Source organism: Giraffa tippelskirchi, chromosome 11, assembly GCF_054371585.1.
Source record: "Giraffa tippelskirchi isolate mGirTip1 chromosome 11, T2T-mGirTip1v1.2.pri, whole genome shotgun sequence".
Lineage (NCBI taxonomy): Eukaryota > Metazoa > Chordata > Mammalia > Artiodactyla > Giraffidae > Giraffa > Giraffa tippelskirchi.
Window position 1 is genome coordinate 111,061,510 of NC_137285.1, and position 12,217 is coordinate 111,073,726.

General features: G+C 36.5%; 1 protein-coding gene across 50 annotated transcripts in view; it reads left to right on the forward strand.

The window, feature by feature from the left end:
• The window catches only part of SOX6 (SRY-box transcription factor 6), a 671,664-nt gene that overhangs the window by 615,889 nt on the left and 43,558 nt on the right, over positions 1-12,217 (forward strand). The gene's annotated exons all lie outside the window — the stretch shown is intronic.

The following is a 12,217-nucleotide window of genomic DNA, read 5'->3' on the forward strand; positions in this document are numbered from 1 at the left end:
CAGTTGGGCACTATCTTTTGTCCTTTGTAATTCTGCCATGTTGAAATACTATTTAGAATAGGATTCTAAATATTTTCTTCTTCTTTAAACTCATTTTAAAAATTCTGATTTTAAAATATTTTAATTTTCAAGAAATGAAACATAGTTTCTAAATTTTAATTTTCCTTAATCTTGAAGAAAGCTTCTTTCGCAAATAATCAGACTGTCTTGGGTTATTTTTATTCTTTATTTGAAAAGATGTTTGTGACTTCACGGGACTTTATTCGTACTTTTTGTTTCCTAAAGGGGGATACTAGTAGAATGTGCAAAATCTTGACGTTAAGGAGTTAGTTTTTTCTGAAAAGAGGCCCTCTTCTTACCAGCAATCTTTGTATTTACGTTACTTTACATTCAGACAAAAATGGATGTATTCTGTGCTAGTGCCACTGTGATGAATATCAAACTAGGGACATATTCATGCCAAATTTAAATAAAACATTTTTCCTTGATTTTACTTTCCCCTTTGTCTTTCCCTTCCTTGAGGTCCCTTCCCTTTATCACTTTTGCCTGGTAGAGATGGAATTTCAGAAATGGCAAATAAATGCTTTCTGGCTAAGTTGGTTTGTTTGGTTGGTTTCTTTGACAAATAGATTATCTTTTGAGTGATTTTGTTGAGAATATGAATAATTGCTCAAAACTTTTTTATGACATACAAAGTGATTTTACTAATGTGTATTCCAGTGTGGGTCTCAGGAGTAAAAGAGTTGAGTATCATACAATTACAAGATTTCAGAGCTGGAGGAAACCATACAGATAAGTTGATTCAGCTCCCTCATTTTACAGGTGAATTAATCAGGAGCTAGTGTAGTTTGTAAAGAGTACTTGCAATGCGCAATAGTTCGGTGGAAGCAACAGGAGCCTGGGAGTCTGTAGGCTAAGTGGTGTGAGGCTAAGAGGTATGTCCTGGATCTGCTACCTGTCAGCTGCAGGGTTTGGGGTAAGCATTCTCTGCTTCTTGGGCTATGTGCTCTCTGAATGAAGAGGTCTTTACATTACATTTCCTTTCAGCACTAAAGCTTTTCCATACCCCCTATTTTTCTTTTTAAGATATGTGTTATTTTTATAGAACACATATTTCTTTAAATTATAGGAAAACCTTTTAGGAGATGTGATATATTTATATATCTCATAAACCAAAACAAATACATGGTGGTAATACCTTACATTTTTCCATTCTTTGTGTTTATGTTTCTGAGGGAAAAGTTTTTAAATTTATCAGTTTGTGAGCTAAAATTGAAATAGAAGGTATATTTTTGAAGAAAATGTTCTTTCTTGGTTTATATAGCTTTGATGTCTTTAACTTGAATAAACTGCATCTGTGTTTCCACAAACAATATTAAAAAGTACACATTGTAAATTGAGTAGGTATCTGAAATCAAGACCTAGATTTGAAGAAATAAAATTCCCAAGATAATTTTTTGGACAAAGACATTTGCTTAGCTATTCATTCATTTTATTGTGATACTCTTTATTCATGTGATAAATGTTAATATAATAAATTCTCTCACTGGTAGTTTAAGTGGAGATAAAATTCTCCAGTTTTTAAATCATGTATTTGATTTTAATAGAAGTTTGTATGATTTTACAATGGAACTTTTTGTGAACTTGTTACTGAAACAAATAGTTAATCAGAGAATATTCAGGAACAAATATGTATCATGTTCTGTATAGGAATAAAAAGTTGGAAACCACATATAAGTAGGAGTTGGGCTACCACACAACTGGATTTGCTTAAATCTGAACACTTTATAACTCTACTTGGGAGTTGCAAACTTATAAATAACCTTGCAATTGGTTAAAACCATATTAGAACCATATGAATGAGACAGAAAGCATAAGCACTATAATCCTGATGAAACTAATTTAACTCAGTGGCTCCCAAGCCTAAAACGATCTCATGTCTTCAGAGTTAATGCTAGTTTATCATTTATCATCTGATGATCAGTGACAAGAATCTAAGTGTATGTTGCAGGAGATATACAGGACACTGTCCTTGCCAGGGGTGTGGAGAGAGAACTTGCTTAGCTTGGTGTACTCTTCAAATCCTGAGGGGAATTTGTCATACATCATTTGAGAATGTTTTTGAAAGCTCCATAAAACATATCCACAAGAAGTTCTGCAGACACTAGCCCATTTCAGCAGGCATGTGCTGCATGCGTCTCTGCTTATAGGATACAGTCCTAGCTGGAGATAGAGAGAATCAAGAGCCACTTTCCCTCCCCCAAGGAGCTTACTGTCCAGTGGCATGTATGAGCCTCCTGACAGGTGACCTGAACTTTGTCAGTCTTTACTGATTCTGTATCTTGCCTCAGATGTGAGTTTCTGGAGTTTTGATAGCTTTTGCCCTAGCCCTTACAAGTCTTTTCTCCCCTAAAGGGAGAACTTTCACTTTTGATGAATTCTAGCTAGCTAGCTAGATAGATCTAGCTGTCAAAAGATAGAATCACTACTAGATCCTAATGGCAAAAACTTCCAGAAAGTTGTTTCTGAGGCTAATAGGATCTCATGTCTAAAACTTGTTGCCTTATTACTTTGATACAGAAGGCAGAAGTTGCCACTGTATTATTGCTAGTTTGCTGGGGCTTTCATAACAAAATACCACAGATTGGGTGGCTTAAACCACAGATATTTTTTCCTAACAATCCTGGAGTCTAGGAGTCCAAGATCAAGACTCTGGAAGAATTGTTTTCTCCTGAGGCCTCTCTCCTTTGCTTGCAGATGGCCGTCTTCTCACTGTGTCCTCACATGGTCTTTCCTCTGTGAGCACACATCTCTGGTGTCTTTCTCTATGTCCTAATCTACACCTTTAATAGGGACACTAATCAAATGGGATTAGGCCCACTCTAATGGCCTCATTTTAATTTAATTACCTCTTTAAAGCCCCTATCTCTAAACATGGGTCACATTCTGAGGTACTTAGGGTTAAGGCTTCAACACATGAATGTTAAGAGAACCCAGTTCAGCCCTTAACAGCCATCTTTGCTTAGCTTGGCCATTCCGAAACTCTTGTGAAATTATTTTCTTTTATGATTACAATACCTAAAGAACCCCCTTGATCAAATTCTTTATGTTTCTCTTTATGTAGCTTCATCTGGATTATCTTCCATAGAGGTTTTCTTGTTTCTCTAGAGGATTTAAACTGAAATTAGTATGATTTTGCTTAACGGTTTATTCTATTGTATTCTCATAAAAGTATTGACGTTATGAATTAATTCCAAGAATGAATTGCTAATGACGGATTGCTCAGAAATGGAAGACTGTAAGAAGAATGTTCGAAAATGGTTGTTACTGAGATTTTAGGGAAGATTTTTGCATAGCCCTTTTGAATAGTAATAGCTAGGCAGATTTCTTATATTTCAGCACTAAGCCTACCCTGACCAAGAGATCACTCAATTGTTCAACTGATTTACATAACTTCCTTTGTATTTATGTACCTTTTAATCATCTCTGTCTCACTATTTTCAAAAACGATCTGAAAATAATTTAATTTTAAAGTAAAATGAAAATGAAAAGTAAGAAAGAAATAATTTAGCATTATCAGGATTTAGCAACCAACCAAAGTGCCTAGTATGTGCCAACATCATGAGAGGCTCTGATACTATATTTAGTAAGACATGGACACCACGTCTTGAGAAGTATGTTGGGGAGACATGTAAACAGATATATAAACCAATAATTATAATGCATTTTTCTATAAACATGGTGTGGTGATGGAACAAAATAGGGGAGCTGGTGGAAGGCAGTCAATGAAGGATTTTGTCCATAAGAAATGCTTTAATTAGGCCTAGAATAGACTAATTATGATGTCACCCATAAAGGAAGGGCATTCGGTTAATAGAAGAGGGAATGGTATATGAAAATATACAAGGGCAAAAAATATCACAGCTTATTTAGGAAACTCCAAGAAATTCTGTCTTCTTGGAACAGAGGCAATAAACCAGAATGAGAAAGACATAAATCTGGTGAGGAAAGCGGCAGCCAGATCATGTAAGGGTATATGAGCCACACAGAGAAGTTTGGTTCTCCTCATGTAGATAGATGGCTTCCCTGGTGGCTCAGATGGTAAAGAATCTGCCTGCAATGCAGGAGACACAGGTTTGACCCCTGGGTTGGGAAGCTCCCCTGGAGAAGGGAATGGCTACCCACTCCAGTATTCTTTCCTGGAGAATTTCATGGACAGAGGATACAATCCATGGGGTCACTAAGAGTCAGACCTGATTGAATGACTAACACAGCAAAAACATAGCATGTGGATAATGGGGAGTATTTGCAGTCTTATAAGTAGAGGAAAAGAAGATCTACGTACTACACAGTTCCTAAGGCTAAATTTTAGATTTAATTCTGAGATGATTAGCAACCAAGACAAAAATGAAAGCATCTTTGGTTTTGTGGTTGTGTTGTTGACACAAGAGTATGGATATCGGCCTTTAGATCAGGGCACCATCTTCATTAGTGTTTAGCTTTGAAACATTTAGCAAACACTAATACTATATTTAACAGAAGTGGATATTTTATGAGCTGCTTTATATTTGCAAAGCACTCACATGTATAATCTCTTATTTAATCATCACAACCCTGCAGCATGTGCATTTTCTATTCCATTTTACAAATGAGGAAACTGGCTCAGAGATATCACATGGTAATTAAGTTATAGAGTTATTATTCTAAATTCACCTCAGCCCAAATAACTATCTAAATTTTGGTTAAGTGACTTAAAATATAAAAAATTCCTTTTGAGCCTCTTCTCTTGCAAAACTGACAGCAATAATAATATTTTTCCTTCTAGTATCGGTGGGAACGTAAAAGGAAATACTCATTGGAAAGAGCCTTACACTTAGTATATGATCAATAAATGACACCCTTTCCTACTTCCACCCCAATCATATCCTACAGAAGCAAACATGGTTGGAAAACTTAGGACTTAAACTATTCGTGATTCCTAGCGCAGCTTTGGTGTTAAGAGTATATTAAAAAGTAAAGAAATGTATAGTTTTAGCTAACAAAATGGTATTTAACAATGAGGTTCATTACCTCACTTCTAACAGCCAGAGTCTTTTTTTACTGTGATGACTGACTCTGGGACCATCAAAATAACCCTGTGAAAGTAAATCCCACTACCTCCAAAATAACTCTTTCCAAAAAAGGAATCACCTTTTTGAACATACATGTGGTTACTTTCTAATATAAAGCTTACATTTTCAGTCCTTCCTTAAATTACTACATTTTAATAAAGGATGTAAAATAAATACTAATAAAGTGATAGCTTTTCAAGTCAATAAAACGGAAATTACCTATGTGCTTAAGTAGTGTGTCTTGAGAATCACATCATGGCAAGATATGTCCAGAGCTGGGAATTAGAGCAAGTCTTTCAGAGTAAGACACAGACTTTCTCTCAACATTATACTCAGCATTGTCTTGTTTAAAAACAAACAGAAGACTTTTTTTTATTTTCAAATGTATACTGGTTTTTTAAGCCATGCATTTGTGGTGGATATTTTCCTCTTCTGCCAGTGTTTTGCAAAGACTTTGCAAAGATGCGGGTGTTAAGCTGCAGAAATTCCAAGTCAGACTCAAAAACCTCTTTTTCATATTGTTGTATAGTTAAATTGTATTCTTCTAGTGTGTTCTTCTAAAATGGCTCACTTCCTCTTTTACAAAATACTTGTGGCATTTTTCTGTATTTCCTTGTTTTGATGATTATTGCCCAAAGAGACATCATTAATACAATGTGGAGGGTTAAGTCTAAACATCTCTTACACAAATTTGAACTATTATAAAATTGGTTCTTCTCGTTCTTTTTGAACACGCTTATACAAGGTGTTTTTAATTTATGTGGATTAATCAATTCTGTGGGCTTGCAAAAACCTGCAAATGTTTACGGACACTAACACTAAATGTTACGTAAAATGTATCAAAAAGGTGCAAGACAGTCCCTGGATTGAAAAATCTTTTGATGCTGTTGGGGAAGAGTTGGAGGTGCACATGATCCAAAGCTCAATTCTTTAATATAGCGTGTAACGAGGGGCTAATTATATACGGAAGGCTAGGGATTTTTGTGTATCAGAGAGCAGGCAGATCAGAGAGGTTATAGAGTTTATGAAGAACTTGGACTTTGCAGACTGAGGGATCAGTGCAAGAGGCTCTGCAGAAGGAGAATCAGCAAGCCTGGAAGATTAACTAGGCAGAGAGGGGCAAGGAAAGCAGTGAGACAAATAGTACTGACCAGTTTGTATTAATATAAACAGAGGATGGGAAGGGGAGTCATGTAAGGGGAAAACAATTGCAGGGAAGTCTTTACTTTTGAAAGAGTTTTCCAGGATCGGAAAGACACCAAAGCTTGGAGCTCAGATGAATGGGCAAACCCTTTTTGGGGGGCTAGTACTCAGCAGCTTAGACATAGCGGAAACTTTAAGGATAGATAATATCTCAGAATATTGTGGTGGCCTTCAGTTCAGTTACTCAGTTGTATCTGACTCTTTGCGACCCCATGGACTGCAGCACACCAGGCCTCCCTGTCCATCACCAACTCCTGGAGCTTGCTCAAACTCATGTCCATAGAGTTGGTGATGCCATCCAACCATCTCATCCTCTGTCGTCCCCTTCTCCTCCTGCGTTCAATCTTTCCCAGCATCAGGGTCTTTCCTAGTGAGTCAGTTCTTTGCATCAGGTGGCCAAAGTATTGGAGCTTCAGCTTCAGCATCAGTCCTTCCAATGAATATTCAACTGATTTCCTTTAGGATGCACTGGTTGGATGTCCTTGCAGTCCAAGGGACTCTCAAGAGTCTTCTCCAGCACCACACTTCAAAAGCATCGATTCTTCGCTACTCAGCTTTCTTTATAGTCCAACTCTCACATCCATACATGACTGCTGAAAAAACCATAGCTTTGACTAGATGAACCTTTGTTGTCAAAGTAATGTCTCTGCTTTTTAATATGCTGTCTAGGTTTGTCATAGCTTTTCTTCCAAGGAGTAAGCGTCTTTTAATTTCATGGCTGCAGTCACCATCTGCAGTGATTTTGGAGCCCAGAAAAATAAAGTAAGCCACTGTTTCCACTGTTTCCCCATCTATTTGCCATGAAGTGATGGGACCGGATGCCATGATCTTAGTTTTCTGAATGTTGAGCTTTAAGCCAACTTCTTCACTCTCCTCTTACACTTTCATCAAGAGGCTCTTTAGTTCTTCTTAGCTTTCTGCCATAAGGGTGGTGTCATCTGCATATCTGAGTTTATTGATATTTCTCCCAGCAATCTTGATTCCAGCTTGTGCTTCATCCAGCCCAGTGTTTCTCATGATGTACTCTGCATATAAGTTAAATAAACAGGACAATAAACAGCCTTGATGTACTCCTTTCCCTATTTGGAACTAGTCTGTTGTTCCATGTCCAATTCTAACTGTTGCTTCTTGACCTGCATACAGATTTCTCAGGCAACAGGTCAGGTTGTCTGGTATTCCCATCTCTTTCAGAATTTTCCACAGTTTGTTGTGATCCACACAGTCAAAGACTTTGGTGTAGTCAATAAAGCAGAAGTAGATGTTTTTCTGGAACTCTCTTGCTTTTTCAATGATCTAACGGATTTTGGCCATTTGATCTCTGGTTCTTCTGCCTTTTCTAAATCCAGCTTGAACATCTAGGAGTTCACAGTTTACATACTGTTGAAGCCTGGTTTGGAGAATTTTGAGCATTACTTTGCTAGCGTGTGAGCTGTGTGCGATTGCGCAGTAGTTTGAGCATTCTTTGGCATTGCCTTTCTTTAGGATTGGAATGAAAACAGTGGCCACAGCTGAGTTTTCCAAATTTGCTGGCATATTGAGTGCACTTTCACAGCATCAGGCCTTAGAGAGTTTCTATTTATAACGCATGTATTTGTTATTTATCTTAGAAAACTGCTTTAGGAGTACACAGAAACATGGCTAGTAGCACTGTAGTATTAATTTTCTCTGCAAAAGTCCTTGTTATCACCAATTTGAATGGTTTTAAAGATTCTTTAGTATTTAAATATTTATTTTAAGATATGTCAGCAAAATTCTTATTTACTTAAAGAATATTCATACCAAAATCCCTATATAGGAGGTAGGTGGTTCTAAATTTGTGAGGACATGAGCACAGAATTTTCTGTTTGCTGTCTTCTAAATACAGAAGTATAATATATATAATGTATATGTATTATTATAAAATATTTCTATAAAATACATATACAAATATTCTTTGAACAGAACATCTGAGGGCTAGTGTAAAGTATACTAATTATAATGTAACTTATATGTGAAAGTAACATGATATTATTTTTTACCCATTTTAACTGCAATGTTAAGTAATGGCCTCTTAGGTGTGTGTTCTGTGCATGTTATGGATGAGCTCGTATTCAGATATTCTTTGTAAAAGAGCTTTGAATACAGCTTGGTAAAGTGCCTCTCATTTCAACCATTGGAATAAAATGCATCACATCATTGTCCAGCCATGTCTGCCTGTCAAATGAAATATATTTATTTGTAAGGCAACAAACAAAAAGCCTCTCTCAGCATGTGCAGTTTTATACTTCGGTTTGTGGAAAGGAGGACCATGTTGAAATCATTTGAGGTGTGGTACAGGGTGGTCAGTCTCGGAAATCCAGTGGGAGGGTGCCCAGTGGGAGGGTGCCCAGCACATCGTTACCTTTCACGTGTTGTTTCTCAGGAGATGGCTGGAATCAGTCATCTCACATATGGTTTGAAAAAGGCTTGTCTCTCTGGCAAGCAAACTGTTATTTAAGTACACAATCCACTCTACTACTGAAACAGTTTTGCCAAACTTATCCAAGTATTCTCACATGCTTAAAGATGGTATAAATATCATTTATTGCTAGCAGTTTTCTTCAGACTATATGGAATGTCTTCCTGCTGCCTGATCTAAGTGTCCCAGTTTACATTATGGCCTTTACTGCCTCTGTTTGATGGAGTGATCAGTAAAAATTTAATGACACTATAAAATAATAAAAATGTCATTAATTTACCACGGATCTTGGATGCAGTGGTTGTAAAGTTACATTAATAAACAGAATATTTTTTACAACAAAAAGCATTGTTACGTGGGAACGTATAAATAACACACATAAATTTAAGAGCAATTTTACTGTTAGCACACACATTATTATGGAATAGCCAATAAGTGTATAAAACATAGTATATAAAATTTTATTAAAATATACTGTGCACATCAAAAATTCAGCTTTTATCTAAGTGCAAAGAAAAGCCATTATTGTGTGCTTACTGTTTCATTGCTGTTCTTTCCCCATATCACAATTTTACATTTGTTGCCAGTAAGAGGAAGTTGATTTTTTTTTCCCTAGATGAAAACAAACCTCTTATTTTTTAGCTACCCCAAATTCATTCTCTCTCTCCACCGATGCAAAGACAGAATTGATCAATCTTGCCATGGTAGGAAGGGAAAAGTTGCTAATTTAATGCAAAGTTAAAAATAATGCCTGAGGAGTTGAATGGTTTGTTCAGTGACTCTAGAAATAAGGGATAATAATGCAGCAGTCTATCTGTCATCAGTGAGGCTGCCCCGTCATTGACTCTGATAATATGTGAAGATGATGGATGCTACCGTCTTGTGGCTTGTAACATTTAACATTCATCAGCTCTCACTAAAGGGGGCTTTATCATTTAAATATCTTTATTTAATATGCAACATCTACCTCATACATCATAATTTCAAAGCACTTAGAGAGCCAACAGTCCTACAACACAGCAGAGCTGACTTTAATTTTTTTCAATAACTTTTATGTTGACTGCATTTCTGTGACTGACAATGCATGAGTAAGTGTCTGATCATATCGCTGCATGTAAAATGCACATTTCACTGTCATCATGAAGACTGGGGATTTTTCCTGCCTGGGGGGTTGAGATTAAAATTAGCATTGAGGTGTTTTGTTTATATCTCCAGAATATCTACTTGGGAACTGTATACCTCGTGAAAGCTAGTTCAAGTGCGTGGAAGACTTAGAGTTAAGAGCTTGCCATCCATCGTCTGTATTTCCATATGGGGACATACCCATTGGCTCTTAATGGCCAGAAGTTGAGGGCTTCTTGGAACTAAAGAATCTTTAAACTTCTCTCTGTGCCCATGTCCACATCCGGTATTTACTAGGCTCATGTTCAACCTCACTGGTAAAATCTTTGCTTAGCTCAGCTGCCCTGAGCTAACTTGTAGACATCAGACCCTCTTATCTTATGGTTATGTGGCTGGCAAATAAATATTCTGAGCTATTCTTTGAAGAAAAGAAGGAAATCTTCTGGGAGACTAGGTAGAAATTTATATGACAGGGCATGGCTTTGCAGCGTCCTTCTTTAATCTCAAACACAAATGCTTAATATTACCAAATATAAAATGCAGCCCACTGCCCAAAACAATTTTTATCATTGATTTATTTCCTGCCTATTTAACAAGTGTTTCATGGGATAGTCTTCCTTGACTTCTACTCTGTCAAAATATTGATATTTTATAAGGAAACTATCTCTGCCATAGAATTTTTTTTCAATGAAGTCAGAAAAATGTATGACTTCAAAGACAGTGAGAATGTGTTGTTGAATGTTCTGAATGTTTTTTGTTATGATTAAAAACAAGCTGATACTACTGAATTGTGAGTGCACTTCATTTTTTATAAAAGAAAAGATATTATCATCATGTAAGCTTTGTTGTCTAAGGATTTTACAAACCATGGCATGTAATTTTCCCTCTTCTCCTTCCTTGTCAAAATATTGATATTCTTTCAGGAACTTTATTATTTTTTTTTTTCACTGAGAATATTTTCTGGTAAAATCAAAGAGAATGAATGACTAGAAAGATACTTGAAATATGCATATTGATAGGTAGCATGGTCTGTTGATTTTCAGAGAAAGTTGCTTTTCCCCCCATGAAACTACAGCTAAAGGTTGTTCTTCCAAGAAGATTGCAGGTGTCACATCAAAACTCCTTTTGCATTTAACATAGGGAAAGCATTCACATGCAAATATTTGAAATGCGAAACAATGTGATAAAACAAAGGTTGAATATTTTGCTGTCCCTGGTATTCCTCATCTTCACTTTCTTTTGCTTCACATCATGACAACCAAAAATGCTACTCAGTAATCAAAATTGGCTGATTAAAAGCAGCTGTCCTCCCCACAACAATGTGTGCGACTCCCGTATGGCTTGTGGTTGCTTTTTGTTGTGGCCTGCATCTGGATAATTTGTTCTTGTGCAGCAGTGTTGTCACATAAGAAGATATTGGGGAACCATACTTAATTTGCTTTTTATTTTCACTTTTTTTTAAAATAAGTGTCATGTTTCAGAGGTTTCCCCACATACCACTTTTGTTAACTAGTTAGTATTACCCAGTTGGGGAAATTCATGATTGTAATTTTGTTGCCATCTTTCATAGAAATGGTGCTAGATTAAAGCAAGGTTTATAAGTGTATTTTCTTCCAACACAGATTTCAACATTACATGATGAAGGGGAACTGGAAGACTTCCTGCACAATTTGACTGATGGGAATTAATTATAGAAATATAATGATATTCAAAAATAATCATATTAGAAAGCACAAATGTAGTGAGGCTGTACAAATGAGACACAGCCTCTATCAAGTAATTGTATGTTTGCTCTTTAAGGATATTTCCAAGTTTCTAAACATCTTACAGAAGAGAACACTCAGAGTGTTTCCATCTAATGCCGAACATGCTCAGTACAGAACTAGGTCATTGAACAATAGACTGAACAGCAATCAGCACTCTACTGCTGCATAATGCATTAAGTATAACATGCAGAAACCATTCCCGGAGCTGGAAGCTGCTATTTCATGTCTGTAAATTCAAGCTGACATGACATTTAATATTGTTTCATAGTAATGAACAACAAGGTTTCATTCATTCATAAGCACAACACAAAGCCAAGTTTGAGTCTGGAGAGAAACAAGGAGGAGAGAAGGAGACACGTGCTGTTTTTCTGCAGACAGGAACACCATATTAATGCTGGTCGATGAGCTCTCTGCTACTGATCCAGAGAGCAACAGAAGGAGAGTTCATTGTGATGCTTCAGACTCCTGCTCCTAGAAGGACAGGTTAACAAGTAAAAACACCTTTGAGTTTTCCTAGTATAATGGCAGAAGTGTTTAACTTTCCTGACTCAGGGGCTGGCTGGGAGTGATGTCCTGCT